Below are 14,043 nucleotides of genomic sequence, written 5' to 3'. Positions count from 1 at the left end.
TGGGCTTCTACCAATATAGAAATTAGTGTGACAGTACTACCCCTTCCTCCCCTCCTGCACCCCTCCCCCAAATCTGCTCTGGAGAGAGAAGATTTTGGTGGCATAGGCATCCTGCAGGGGAGGGGGAAATCCATTCTATCCATGGCATCCAGTCTGGCAGACAAGACACTGTTTGATTTCCCCCACAGCATTTGCATCTATGGGAATTTTGGGCAATTTCCATTAAGGTGTGTACATGAGAAAAAAGCTACAAAATGGTAATTCTCTGAATAGGAGCATCACATTCTTCTCCAGGGCTTCCCAAGACATTTTGCAAAGCTGAAAATGGTTCCCTCTCTCCATCAGTCAAATTGCATAGTAACCAAAGAGTCCCACAAGCACCTCTTTCCTATCCATGACTGTCAAATACAGTAACAATAATAACAAATTAGATAGCTAACCTTTTGAAGCCTTTTTGTGACACCAGAGATCTGGCCCTGTGCACCTCACAAAAGTCCTCTTGAAAAATCCTTGATATGAGATCAAATGGTGGGGTGTTGCCTCGCAAGACAAAAAACCCGCTAGACGAAAGGGTTTTCCGTTTTTCGAGGCGCTTCGCAAGACGAATTTCTCTATGGGCTTGCTTCGCAAGACGAAAACGTCTTGCGAGTCTTGCGATTTTTTTCGCTTTCCCCCCCTTTTTCTAAGCCGCTAAGAGCCGCTTAGCCGCTAATCCGCTAATAGGGTTGCTTCGCAAGACGAAAAACCCGCAAGACGAAGAGACTCGCGGAACAGATTCTTTTCGTCTTGCGAGACACCACTGTAATTTCAAAACCAGACCTACTGGGGAAACTCATGCCTTAGGGCCATTTCACATCTGTCTCCTCAAGCATGGGAAAGTGCCGCTTGTATTGTCGTTGCATACCATTGCAAATGTGAATGAGGTTTTTGGTATTTCCATGAAAATATGTGCATTTGCTACAATAAACTAGCTATACATCATTTCCAAGCTTGAGGAAGCCTGTTAAAATGGCAGTGGCTACCATCCTATATACACCTATGGAGGAGCACACCACATTGAACACAATAGGACTTGCTTCCCAATAAGCATGTGCTCTACCCAATTGCTAAATATTCAGTCAACATTTGCTTACTGACCCAAAGAACCCAAGAACTAAAGGAATCACTCAGAATTGTGTGTTGTCAACAACAGAAAACCAGCTATCATCCAGTAATTGTATAATACAGTAGTGCATTTTATTTGCATTCCAGGTCTGTGGGGCAATTCAGATGTACAGTGATTTATAGTGCATTTTTTCATGTTTTTCCAATGCTATTTTATCATTACTGGATCTTCAGCAATTACTTTATTATATGAAATGTATCCTTACAGTTATTTAGTCAAGGTCTATGTCCTAATAAGGGACGCGGGTGGCGCTGTGGTTAAACCACAGAGCCTAGGACTTGCTGATCGAAAGGTCGTGGTTCGAATCCCCGCGGCGGGGTGAGCTCCCGTCGTTCGGTCCCAGCTCCTGCCCACCTAGCACTTCGAAAGCACCCCTAAGTGCAAGTAGATAAATAGGGACAGCTTTCTAGCGGGAAGGTAAACGGCGTTTCCGTGTGTGGCGCTGGTGCTGGCTCGCCAGATGCAGCTTCGTCACGCTGGCCACGTGACCCGGAAGTGTCTTCGGACAGCACCGGCTCCCGGCCTCTTGAGCGAGATGAGCGCGCAACCCTAGAATCGGTCACGACTGGCCCTGACAGGCAGGGGTACCTTTTTATGTCCTAATAAGGGACGTGGGTGACGCTGTGGGTTAAACCACAGAGCCTAGGACTTGCTGATCAGAAGGTTGGTGGTTCGAATCCCTGCAACGGGGTGAGCTCCCGTTGCTCGGTCCCTGCTCCTGCCAACCTAGCAGTTCAAAAGCACCCCAAAAAGTGCAAGTAGATAAATAGGTACCGCTCTGGCGGGAAGGTAAACGGCGTTTCCCTGTGCTGCTCTGGTTCACCAGAAGCAGCTTAGTCATGCTGGCCGCATGACCCGGAAGCTGTACACCGGCTCCCTCGGCCAATAAAGCGAGATGAGCACCACAACCCCAGAGTTGGCCACAACTGGACCTAATGGTCAGGGGTCCCTTTACCTTTACCTATGTCCTAGTATCCCTTTATGGAAGTGATTAAATATAAGCAATGTCAAAACCAGACACTCAACATTGAAGATAGCTGTATAACATGATAATGGCTGTTGCATCTTTATGAGACACTTGCAAAATTGTTTTGTTTTGTTTTTTAAGAAGAAATCAGTTTACCCCCTTCAAATATTGCCTGAGACACTTTTTGAAGAAAATTGGTTTACATAATGTTACAGATAAGAGAAACTGAGATTTTCATAATCCACAGTTGGGGATCATCTTTATAGGACCAGCCTAAATGTTTCAAAGTCATGTGCACACTTTTGAGTTCTTCAGAACTCTCTGAATGAAACGGTATGTAAATAGGGGGGAAGAAGGAGGGAAAATAAAGTGTTTTTTAAAAATAAAATACTCTTGTTCTTGTAGCTTTGATGGCTGCATTAAGCCCAAATATGGAGATCGCAGTCTGAATTACAGAGCCATCAATGTGTGCCTTCTCAAAAGTCAGTTTCACCAAGTTCAATGGACCTTACTCACAGAAAGGTTACACTGCAATGGCTAACCTGTGTCCCAGCCAAGTTGTTTTGTTTTGTTTGTATTGAGGGGGATGGGACCTCTAATTGTCCTTGCCAGCTTGGAAAATTTTTGTAAAGCAAGCAGAGCCGCTTACATGCTCTGCACAGCTCTCACTTTGGAATCTGGAATGATTGCTGTTGCAACATTTCACATGTTGAAAAGCCTGCATGCCCGTATTGGAATCAGAATTCATTCTGAATCTGAAAGGCAATAGTAAGAACAGAGGAGAAATGGAGCCTACTAGTTCTGGCCATAATGATATCACCATGCCTCTTCAGTTAAGTATGGTGTGTATGTGGACTCAATAAATTGTCTCAAATGCTATGTGCCATACCCTAGCATGGCCTTTGCTCCTCCTTGCTTTCATTAGTCCTTAGGTGGTGCAGTGGATTAGTGCGTCTTGTTGTTAATCAGAAGGCTGGTGGTTCAAGCCCGCCCAGAGTCCCTTCCAACTCTACAGTTCTATGATTCTATGATCTGCCTATAGGCATAAACAGGTCTCCACAGAAACAGGAGTAGAAGCGGCTCTGCTGTGAATATGGTGGATGATTGTCTGTGTTATTTTGGACGAAAACCAACATTGCTGAATTACATTAACACTCAGACCTGCCAGTTCTGCTGTTTTACACGTGTTTTACCTCCCTGCCATATATTGTTCCCATCCAGAGGACATCATTAATTTGGCAGTGTATGAATGATGACTGTTCACTTTACATGGTTGAAATATGATTCTGATATACCGGTTGTTTATTAAATAGTTTAGTACAACATTTGATTCAGAATATTTTTTTTCTTGTTTTCCTCCTCTAAAAACTAGGTGCGTCTTATGGTCGGTGGTAAATCCACATGGGGCTTTTATGTGACACCACCACCAATGAACAATTCAGAGAGGAACATCTGAGGGATTAAAACAGAAGCCTCTGAGACCTTGGGTATACCGTAATATTCATTTTTCTGTACTTTCACAGGGATATTTGTTAACATCTCCTTATAACTGTACAAAACTTATAGGATATTGTGGGTAATTCTTTGGATATAGAGTTGAAGAAGTAATATCACAGTATTATGTAAACAACTCTGTTTCAAGAGAAGGAAAATGTTTGTACTAGCTATTGCTCTCACAAGGAAGATTTCAGATTTTGGAGAGAGAGAAAACCCACCAATAGTTACTACCCTTCTTCTGCTTCATTATTTTTCCCATTCTCATAATTCTAAAACTCATCTCATGAAACAGAAAGTTTGAAGATTCAGGATAAAGGGAATTACTTCTCTACATAGAGCATAGCTAAATTAGGGAATTTGCTCCAAGAAGATGACAACCAACCTGGATGTATTTTTTTAAAAGATTAGACAGATTTATGGGGATAAGGCTATCAGAGGCTACTAGCTATGATGTTCTGTTATACCTCACTATGCCTATGCATATCAGCTGTTAGAAATCACAAGTGGGTATTATTTTTATTTATTAAATTTCTATACTGCCATCCACCCAAAGATCACAGGGCAGTTTACAATATAAAAACAAAAATAAGATAGTAACAAACAAACAAAATACCCCCCTCCACACACACACACACACACACACACACACACACACAGTAGAGTGCTGTTGCACTCAAGCCCTGCTTACAGGATTTCTATAGGCATCTTATTAGCCACTGCAACAGGATGCTGAACTAAATGTTAGCTTGAACCCATCTGGGCTCTTCCTATTTTCTGTTCATTCTAAGACTAATTCATCAGGTAAAAAAAATAAATCTTATCACTATATCAGCACACTGGGACAAACTTCACCTGATGGAAGTTTGATTTTCTCAAGCTGCCATTAAAGGAATAGGAAGCCTGCTAGAAAACAAGGACACTACAAAAGCCATCGGAATCTGGAATCAAATTTATCTTGCCTTCAAGGGGCATGAGAAAGCTTAGGGGAGCCTCTCCTTTTTTTGTATCCAAAGAATATTCCAGCCTGAGTATTTGTCCTCTCTGTTTAGATGGTTAAAATGCTAATTCCCAGCTGCCGGCAGTGTGAAGATCTGTCCAAACAAAACACTCCAGGTGATGCAAGTCTAAAGTTTTCACACCAAGCACTGTTCTTTATCCAGGGAAGAAGGAGCCGCCTGCAACCAGAGTGACATTGACAAACTTCAGAGTAACAAAAGGGCTCCTTTGCAAGCAACGCCAAGCAATTTCAGAAGGAAAGCCAACAGTCTGAACCAGCAGCTCTCTGCTTCGCCCTGTTTTTCGTACATTCTGTCTGGGGGGAGGAACCCTTCTGGATAACAACACAGCCACCGTAATCCTGTCATTAGCAGCCACAGAACTGTCACATCAGTAACTCTCAAGTGGGTGTCAGCTACAGCCCTTTACTTCAGCTGCTTGCTTCATTGGGGAGAGTTTTCTTTGACTGCCAGCAAAGGGACCATGTACATTTGTCTGTCATTAATACATACAAGCTCTCCAGAGCACACGTAAACAAAACAGTCATGTACACTTTGCTAAATGGGCTGCATTTCTATTTTCTATTTTCTTTTTCTAGCCAGCCCAAACGAAGCCTACGTGAAAAGCCCAGCATACAAAGCAGTGTGGGATAACTTGCTTGTAATCTGTCATGTACGATAGAGCAATTGCCACTCACTTCACTTACCCTATTCCAACACTGGGAAATAGATTATTTTTAGACATGCTTTGTACACAACCTAGCATTTAAACTGGGGACAACCTACACCCCAGTCTCCTGTGGATTATGATGAACATTTTTGAATATAATGGGGAAAGTCCTTCTTACTATTTCATCTTTTGTATCAATATTAGTGCAAAACAAGCAGAACTTGACTGTTCAGCATCACCAAGTGCTTTTTTGTTCTCCACTGCAAAAACATTTTCAGTTGTGACACTTTTTTGATCGCTAGAAAGGATAAAAATGATCCACTGTGAGGTCTCTCACACACCTTGCACTGAGTTTTCTTTTTTATCAGTCATTGTTTCTCCGTGACAGTAGGATGTGTCCCATATCACATTATTTACCCGTTTCCCCATGAAAATTCTCACTGGAACAAAAAAACTATGCAAGTGTACATATGTAATATTATAACTGAAATCTGAAAAATAAATGATTGTTTATCTGACAGGAAACAGGATAAATGACAACTCTAGATGAAAGAATTTATAAATATAATGTCTTAAGAAACAGAAGAGCAAGCCAAATGATTTATATTACATATGTCCCCATGAAGCAGAGATGTTGAAAGCATCCAAAGTGAACTTCTGCAAACAAAACATAAGCCTCTTAATGGGTTTATTCTACAGAAAATGTTGTTTTCTTCACTGGAATGCTGAGTGACATCTATAGCAATCCCATTTTCTCATCAACCCTGTTTGGCTTCTGCAGTTTCTTTTTGAAACGTTTAGGCTGCAATCAGGCACACCTCAAGGCTGCTTAAATGCCATCAGCTTCAATAGGATTTAGGAAGGTTGTATACCAGATTTGCAATGCTAAAAGAACTGAATCCTAATCCTCACATCTGCACACACACTAGTGCTCCCAAGCCTCTCTGTCCAAAGCGACTGCCCACATCATCTGAGAAGACAACCTCAAAATGTCAGTAGTAAAAACACACAAGTCCATATGTACATCTGTACACACCCTTGCACACACCAAAATAGACTATAGGATATTGCAGCCAACTGGGGTTTTTAACAGACCTACAACCAAGGGACTGTCTCCAGCTCTATAGGAGAATCTTTTGCACATGCCCTATTTTAGCCCAAGCAGGGCTGAGGAGATGGCCTGTTGCTCCAGCTGTCAGTTGGTAAAAGCTGATGCCCTTTTACATTGTGCAGAATTTTAAGCAGCAGTCATCCTTGGAATCAGATGCAGGGAAAAGGCTACATCAGGTGGTTCCTGGGGCAACTCTCCCATGAGAGCCTCTGCAAAGGCTTTCTACAGACATGGTTCCTACCCTAGTCTTCCCCATTATCCAGGTCATCAGAGTCCAAAACCAGGTACATGGCATTTTTCAACAGCAGCCATATACCTATGGAGGCAGTCCTGTGATCTTATCATTGGTGTATGGCAAATAGTACTTGTTGTAGAGTTTGTATTTGACCTAAAGGCTTATTTACACACTAGAGGAGGGCCACTTCTGACAAGCTTGAAAAATAAAATAAAGTCACAAAACCCCCAGTCTCTATACATCTGTTGTGACTTCATTCTTTAAGGCTATTTCCCTCCACCAACTTAAATAAAATCTGTTGAACCTGCAGTACAGGCCGCAAAGGTTTGTGTTGTGGTGGGACAACTTCTACCTACACAGACAAGTGATTTCAAGTTGTTGCAGGGTCAATATTCTGGGTCACTCACAGGTCACTTGTGTTTGCATATAACTCTTGCACTTTACTCACTCCTGCATAGCAAAACTAAAAACCCACTATGGTTTACATGATTTGTTATTCCCAGATGACAGAGAGGTGATCTTGCTACGGACGAATGACTGTCTTCACCTTCTGATTCACACTATGAAAATGTAAAGAAATCAGAGGCTGAAATTAGTCAATTTGTTGATTCCCAGGATAATAAATGGTGTAAACAGAACATTTCTAAAATAATATATCTCACTCATTAATAAATTCCATTTTTAATGTAGGGATGTGTAGAACCCAATGCTCTCTTGTTAATTTTCTTAGAGCAAGTTCACTTTTTAATTGTATGGTAAGAGCCACAAATTCCTACTAGGCCCTTAAATTGTACTACTACTTTGTTCAGATGTTACTGTAATTGCAAGAAACCAGGAACAAGGGAGATTTGAACACATGCAATATACCTTGGGTTACAGAAGCTTCAGGTTACAGACGCTTCAGGTTACAGACTCCGCTAACCCAGAAATAGTACCTCGGGTTAAGAACTTTGCTTCAGGATGAGAACAGAAATCGTGCTCCGGCGGCGTGGCGGCAGCAGGAGGCCCCATTAGCTAAAGTGGTACCCCAGGTTAAGAACAGTTTCAGGTTAAGAACTGACCTCCAGAACAAATTAAGTTCTTAACTCGAGGTACCACTGTAATAATTAAGAGCAAGCCAAAATAGACATGACAGATAAAGCATTTGCACATATAAATGCCCCATGTGTGCTATACCATATAAAACACATGTACAATGAAAGTCAGCCCATTCACATGTAGGAGTTCTCGGGGAAGCAGGCCACTTTCCTTGGATACTCAATCATCAGCTTGTTAACTGGGCAGCAACTCTTCATCCAGGCTTTTAGCGGAGGCTGAGACACTGTGCCAGCTGTTATTTATCACCTGCCACATATCTAGGTTTTTGGTAACCTTAGCGGATGTTTTATACTATGCATTTATTGATGTTATTGTTTATGAACGTCTGGTTTTTTGTTCTTTAACCAACCAAGCCTTATGCATACATACACTCGTACTAACACATACACCACAAAGCCAAGTTAAGTATCAGAATAAGTACATATAGAATATATTATCATACAAAATGTTTGTAAATATTCCCTCACAAAAATAGGGCAATAGATTTATTATAAGCTATACGATCTTCAGATGCAGTCGATAGCTTTTCCATCTCTATAGCCTGTTTAACCAACTTGCTGGTTCTAGAGTTTTACTTAAAGGAAGGGCCTTACTAAAGATGATTCATATATTTTTATGTGTAACCTGTCCAGGAATCATTTTGACAAAGGGTGCACCTATCAGTTTATTAAGTAAGTAAACAAGCAAGCAAGCACACACAAACCAGCTGTGCATTTTATATGAGATGGAGCAGACATCAGACTCTTATGCAGGAAAGAGCCTTATTTTTGTCCACCTTAAGAGTTTTGGCTCTATGAACTGCCTTTCTAGAACAGATGATGGTCTAGCCATGCCAGCAAAGTGTCTACCAAAGTGGCCAGGCAGATACATCTGAATAAAAGTTCCCTAGCAGGACATGGCAGTGAGGGCCACCACCAGTTCTGCATCTACTGCACCTCATAACACTAAGGTTCTTTTTAACTCTCATCACTAACAGCTGTTGATACTTACTCCTTGCTATTAAAGTAATGTATGAACCAGTCCATAGTTCAACCTGTGAGCAAGGCTTGCCTCTTCTAGGTACTGACTGGATATTTATTATCTTGAAATCAGGCCTTTTATGAGTTGAAACATTCCAGAGCAAAAGTACTGGGCTGTCTTATTCAAAATACTTTTATTGTGTTCTTTCAGTAACAAACTGAGTGTATTCTCTGCAGAATGTAGCCAATAACATGCTGACCCCGTTGAAGTAAATTAGAACTTTGTTATGGCTTCACGAGAGACATGATTTTATCCATTAGTCCAAGTTCATTCTAACCCATTTTCTAAGGAGAGGTGTAGCAGTAGATTATTTATGTTCCTTAGGACAACTGAGAAGGAATTTAGCTGTGGATATGAATCATTTGTGGTCATAAAGAATAGATAGCTAATAAGAAGAATGTGGTGTAAAGATAAGGAAGCAAATTAGCAATGTAATTAGGAGATAATTAGAAGAGAGCCAGGGTGACCCAATAGATACAGAGCTGGACCTGGATTTAATCTCAGCTCTTCCATGTATTCACTGGATAGCTTTGTGTGTTCATTATCTCACAGTTTCCGCTCCCAATGGGCACAATATCAATATCAGCGACCTAACCACACAGGACTGTGAGTGGAAGCGATAAATAACGATGCCATATTGAGGGTCAAACAAGAGGTGAAATGTCATGTCATGACCTCAAACAGAAGCATGTGGCTCAGCAAGGCAGTCCAGGGTTGCAGCACATTAGAGAGTTCCAAGCTGGCAGCTTACTCCAAAAAAAGCTAGAGGCTGTCTGTGAGTTTATATAACTCTTTAGTCCAAACTACCCCTGTGGCTTCTTAAAGGGACTGACCTGGAGGCAAACAGTTTGTGCCTCTCATGGCTTCCTGCTCAGCTTTGGGCAGATATGGAGCAGGAGATCCTTGAATGCTCCAAGGAATTGGGCTTGGGGCGGTGATGGCTGTGAAGGCCCTGAGTCAGTAGAAACCATAAGAAGTTAAAAACAGACAACAATTAATCAAAGTCACTCTCAGTAACCAAACGGTGGGGAAAAAACTGTTTTCAACTCTTCCCCCCCCCCACGCCTCATAGCTGTGTGTGTGTGTGATTTGAGGGAGTTGTGGCAGGAAAGGAGAGATAAACCCTCTCATTGCACTGCAATTCTGATAACAATCGCACACATATCCCGATGACTGCAATTAATTTAAGAGAAACGAGAGTTATGGTTGCAAGCTACACATTAAACCAGCCTTCCCTCCAGATGTTTCAGACTATGATGCCCATCAGTTTGAGACAGCTTGACCAATGGTCAGGGATGATAAGAGCTGTGATCCAAAATGTCTGGAGGCAATGAGTGTAGTTCATGAATAGCTAACCTGTGGTCCTCCATATGTTGGACTTGCAGCTCCACCATCCCTGATCACTGGACACAATGAATGGCTCCAATGGGAGTTTGCAGGGGGCTGATCAAAGTAGAAGTTCAACACCCAGATGTTTCTGTAGCTCTAATCACTTTTGCCATGCTCAGGAAGGCACTGTAACAACCACAGCACAAGCACTCTTGGTACCACCACCCTTACATATTTCAGCTTTTTATGATTGGGGTCTAAATATAGTAACCTTTTGCCTATTTTATTAACCTGAAAGCTGTGATCCTACTGAGACTGTAATGTGTAAAAAGCCTATTGAAGTTTACTGGTAAGAACATGGCCTGATTTCACACAGGCTCTGTGCAGCAAAGCCTTTTTACGTGAAGCATTAGCTAATATTCAAATATTAACGTTAATGCACCAAAACAAGGCTTAATTTCTGTCAAAAGCCATAGTGTTGTTTTAGCTAATAAGTGAGATATTTCTTGTTTGATTGAAACAGTAGATGGAATGGGTATGCATTAGCATATCACCTAACAATTGACATAATGAGCAAAGAAGTATGTTTTCTGTTCTCCTTCCCAGGCTGCAGAGTACTCACTAAAGCAAATATTCAGCTAGAGTTTAATTTCTCTCTGAAGAAAATAAGAGGTTATAAACAATTAGAAAAAAAATAGTGGTAATTACTGGCGTTAATTTAAATAGTTTGCTACTAACATTTATTCCTGTGAACGTGCTTCAGATTTACATGATAAGAGGAAAGAAATTGCCTTTTTTATTTCTCAGTTCTTTGTTTTTATATATGGATTTGTTTGAGCAATTCACATGGGAGATTAGTCTACTTCAGAGACAAAGGGCCTAATTCTAGACTCCTTTTTCAAGGAGTGTCTTGCCAGAGAGTCACTTTGCCACATAATCCCTCCCAAGAGCTGCATCTTGAAAACTTTCATGCCATATACACCAAGGGTGGGATAGAACTCAGGCTTGCGGGATCTATTTTGATTTTCATAAAACCCCAAGATTCACAAACCAGATGCAAAAGTCATGCACTTAAAGAATTCTAAGTCCAGAATGTGTGAATGATGCTACCCTATAAAAGTGCCTTTGCAGACACATCCAAATTAGCCAACAGTTCTCATGAGATTCAGCACTTACTGAGCTCTGCCCACCAAAGGCTGATGATCTGCTCCATCACCAATATTCTCCACTGCCATTGGGACATGTTGCCTGCGGCTTGGATCTCCCTTAGAGCATCAGGTCTTCTTGTCCTTCCTTTACCTCTTCTCTTCCCAACCTCAGAAGCACCTATACTGAGGCAGCACTGGGAAGATAATCACCTGCTGCAGCTAAACTATCACTACTATAAGTAATAACTACCAACAGCTGCCACGTGCCAAGACATGTTCTGCCACGAATAGCTCAGCCGCTTTTTTTCTAATGGTAAAGCTAGGCACAGAAAACTATGTCTTTATCACACTGAAACACCAGAATTTATTACCATCCAAGTACTACGGCCCATGAAATTGCTTTTCAGGTTACACTCATTATGTTCCATTTTCAATCTGTAACCTCATAGATTTGTGTAAAAGGGAACACAAACTATTTCCCAGGACAATTTAACAGGCAAACTGATCCCTATCAGCACAAAGTGAGATGGTAATGCTTTGATACCATAACCACGAAAGCAGAACTAACTTTTAGGGTGGATGCTGAGCTATCAAGGGGAGGGTTCATGTTTTCAAGCTGCAGTGACAAGCCAAATTAAGTTGTATTTTAAAATACTCTGGCCTGGCCAGATATCCATTAATTTAAGGGGTCACACAAATTGAAACTCCCTCGCTCCAGAATGTCACAAGCGGCAGAATACAATGGATGATAGACGGTAATGCTACTGGTAGCACAACAGAGAGCTTTTCATTTCACAATACCATGTGGGGCACCCTTTACACCTGATGCTCGGTATAACTGAAAGGGCAGCACAAACCTTATAAATCCTCATCTTCCTTCTCAATGAAGTGCTGTTCTTCCTGTTGCTGATGCTGGCAATGTCACCAGCTAGCATTATTACAGGAAATGTTGTTTGTCATTTTGTGTGTCATTTATTCTGATGCACAATGTACAGTTAAAACACAATATGCGGCACATTGCTGCATGGCACATACAAAGGGACTGATATTCACCCTGTTAAAGAAAAGCTCAGTAGGAAACAGTGTGCAAAACTTCAGTACCCTCAATTTATTTAAAGCATTAACTTATTGGAATTATAATGGAAAGAGAGCATTGTGCAAATGACAAAACTACTGTCACTAGAAGACACTGCCCAGACCCTTGACAGAATCAAATTGAGGCCTCTTTTTTTGGAAAAAAATGCAATGTACTTTGTGGTAATCTTTATTCCTGAGCACTTGTGAGCTGTGTCAAGTTGCCACTGCTTTGATTGCCAAAATTCTGGCACCAAGATTTAACCATGAAATAGGAGCATAAAGAATTCAGCAGATGCTCAGAGGCAGTCAAATCTTGGTGCCAGAATTTCCACCAGGGAAAAGCAGCATATAAAAGGAAAACAATGGAAAAGCAAAATATAAAATATAAAAACTCAACTCAACCTACTCCCAAAGGAGAAAAAGTATTTACAGTAGAACTTCTACAGTACTTACAACTGCCTCCACTTGCGGATGTTCCAAGTTGCGACTATGTGGCAAACCCACCGGTTACTTCCGAGTTTGCCACCGTTCGCGCATGCGCAGGAGTGGCGATCTCTGTTCGCACACACGCAGAAGCGAGAAATCGCCGCCTGCGCACAACGGCGCCCCTCCCAGCAACCTGTTTCGCCATAAGGACGGGCCTCCAGAATGGATTGTGGTCATGAGTAGAGGTTCCACTGTATAAGAAAATATCTAAGAACGAAATACATTTGGATCCACCCACTTTTGCCTCTTGCCCAGCCTCCCCACACACCCGGAAAAGATGGTCCCCAAAATGAATGTAGTGGAGAAAAGTTTCCCCACTGATGTAAAGTCAAAGTAGTTTGACTGCCTTTTTTTTTTTTTAAGTGGGGGGCATTCAAACTACTTTACATTAAAGATAATGTCATGCTTGTCCATAGCGATGTCATACTTGCCCAGAGTGTAAATCACACTAAATACATTGTTAGGACTTACTTTTTTACCTGCATAAGGTAGGTTTTGCATGCTTCCAACAATGACCAGGTGTTGTTCCCACATTAGATCCAGATGCTGCATTTGGTGCAGAATGCAACAGCAAGGCTTCTAACTGCAGCAGCCTCCCACTAGCATATAAAGCCTTTGCTGAAGGAGCTGTATGGTTTCGCTGCTGGTATACACTACACTTTACTTGATCTTAGCCAAAAGGTTTTACAGTATGGAAGTCTTTCAACACTGCCCATTGCACCACCTACATCTAACAGGCAGTGGATGCAATCAAGGCTGAAACAGTGAATGCATGCTGGCAGAACTTGTGGAAATGTGTGCACAATTTCAAGGGATGTCCAAGCATTGCCACTGAGGTGGAGGACATTGTGCAAATGTCTAGGTGGATTGTGATGGCTTTGCTGGTCTCATCCAGGAAGAAGTGGAATCACTAAATGAGGGTCCGCAGGTACTGACTGTCGAAGAGCTGGAGGAACTAATCAGATCAAGCTCAGAATGTGAACATGAGGATGGAGCATGAGCCAGCAAGCTGGAACCTGCAGAAATTTTATCAACTCTTCCAAGTAATAAAGAAGGCAAATGATCTGACTGCATAATTTGACCCAACCATGGAACGCTGCTTCAAGATCATCCATGGAATTACAGACACTCTGAGACCATGCAAGGAAATTTTTGATAAGCTAAAGAGACAATAGCAACAGTTGACCCAATCACCATGTTCCTCACAAAGGAACCACCACCAGTAGCAGCAGCAGCACATGTGCC

The 14,043-nt window shown here is 41.7% G+C and overlaps 1 protein-coding gene across 5 annotated transcripts in view; it reads right to left on the bottom strand.

Annotated features, from left to right (window-relative positions):
- JADE1 (jade family PHD finger 1) overlaps positions 1-14,043 on the bottom strand; it is a 167,601-nt gene that overhangs the window by 84,722 nt on the left and 68,836 nt on the right. Inside the window, exon 1 of one of the 5 annotated variants that reach the window (XM_079989437.1) lies at positions 11,278-11,367. The exons of the other annotated variants lie outside the window; for them this stretch is intronic. The gene's annotated coding sequence lies outside the window, so the exon portion shown is untranslated. Of the gene's footprint in view, positions 1-11,277; positions 11,368-14,043 lie in introns of those variants that run through there. 5 annotated transcript variants of the gene reach the window in all.

Source organism: Podarcis cretensis (genome assembly GCF_951804945.1).
Source record: "Podarcis cretensis genome assembly, chromosome: 9".
In the NCBI taxonomy this organism is placed as follows: Eukaryota; Metazoa; Chordata; class Lepidosauria; order Squamata; family Lacertidae; genus Podarcis; species Podarcis cretensis.
Note: the sequence above shows the minus strand (reverse complement) of the source record. Positions and strands in the feature narration are given on the sequence as shown.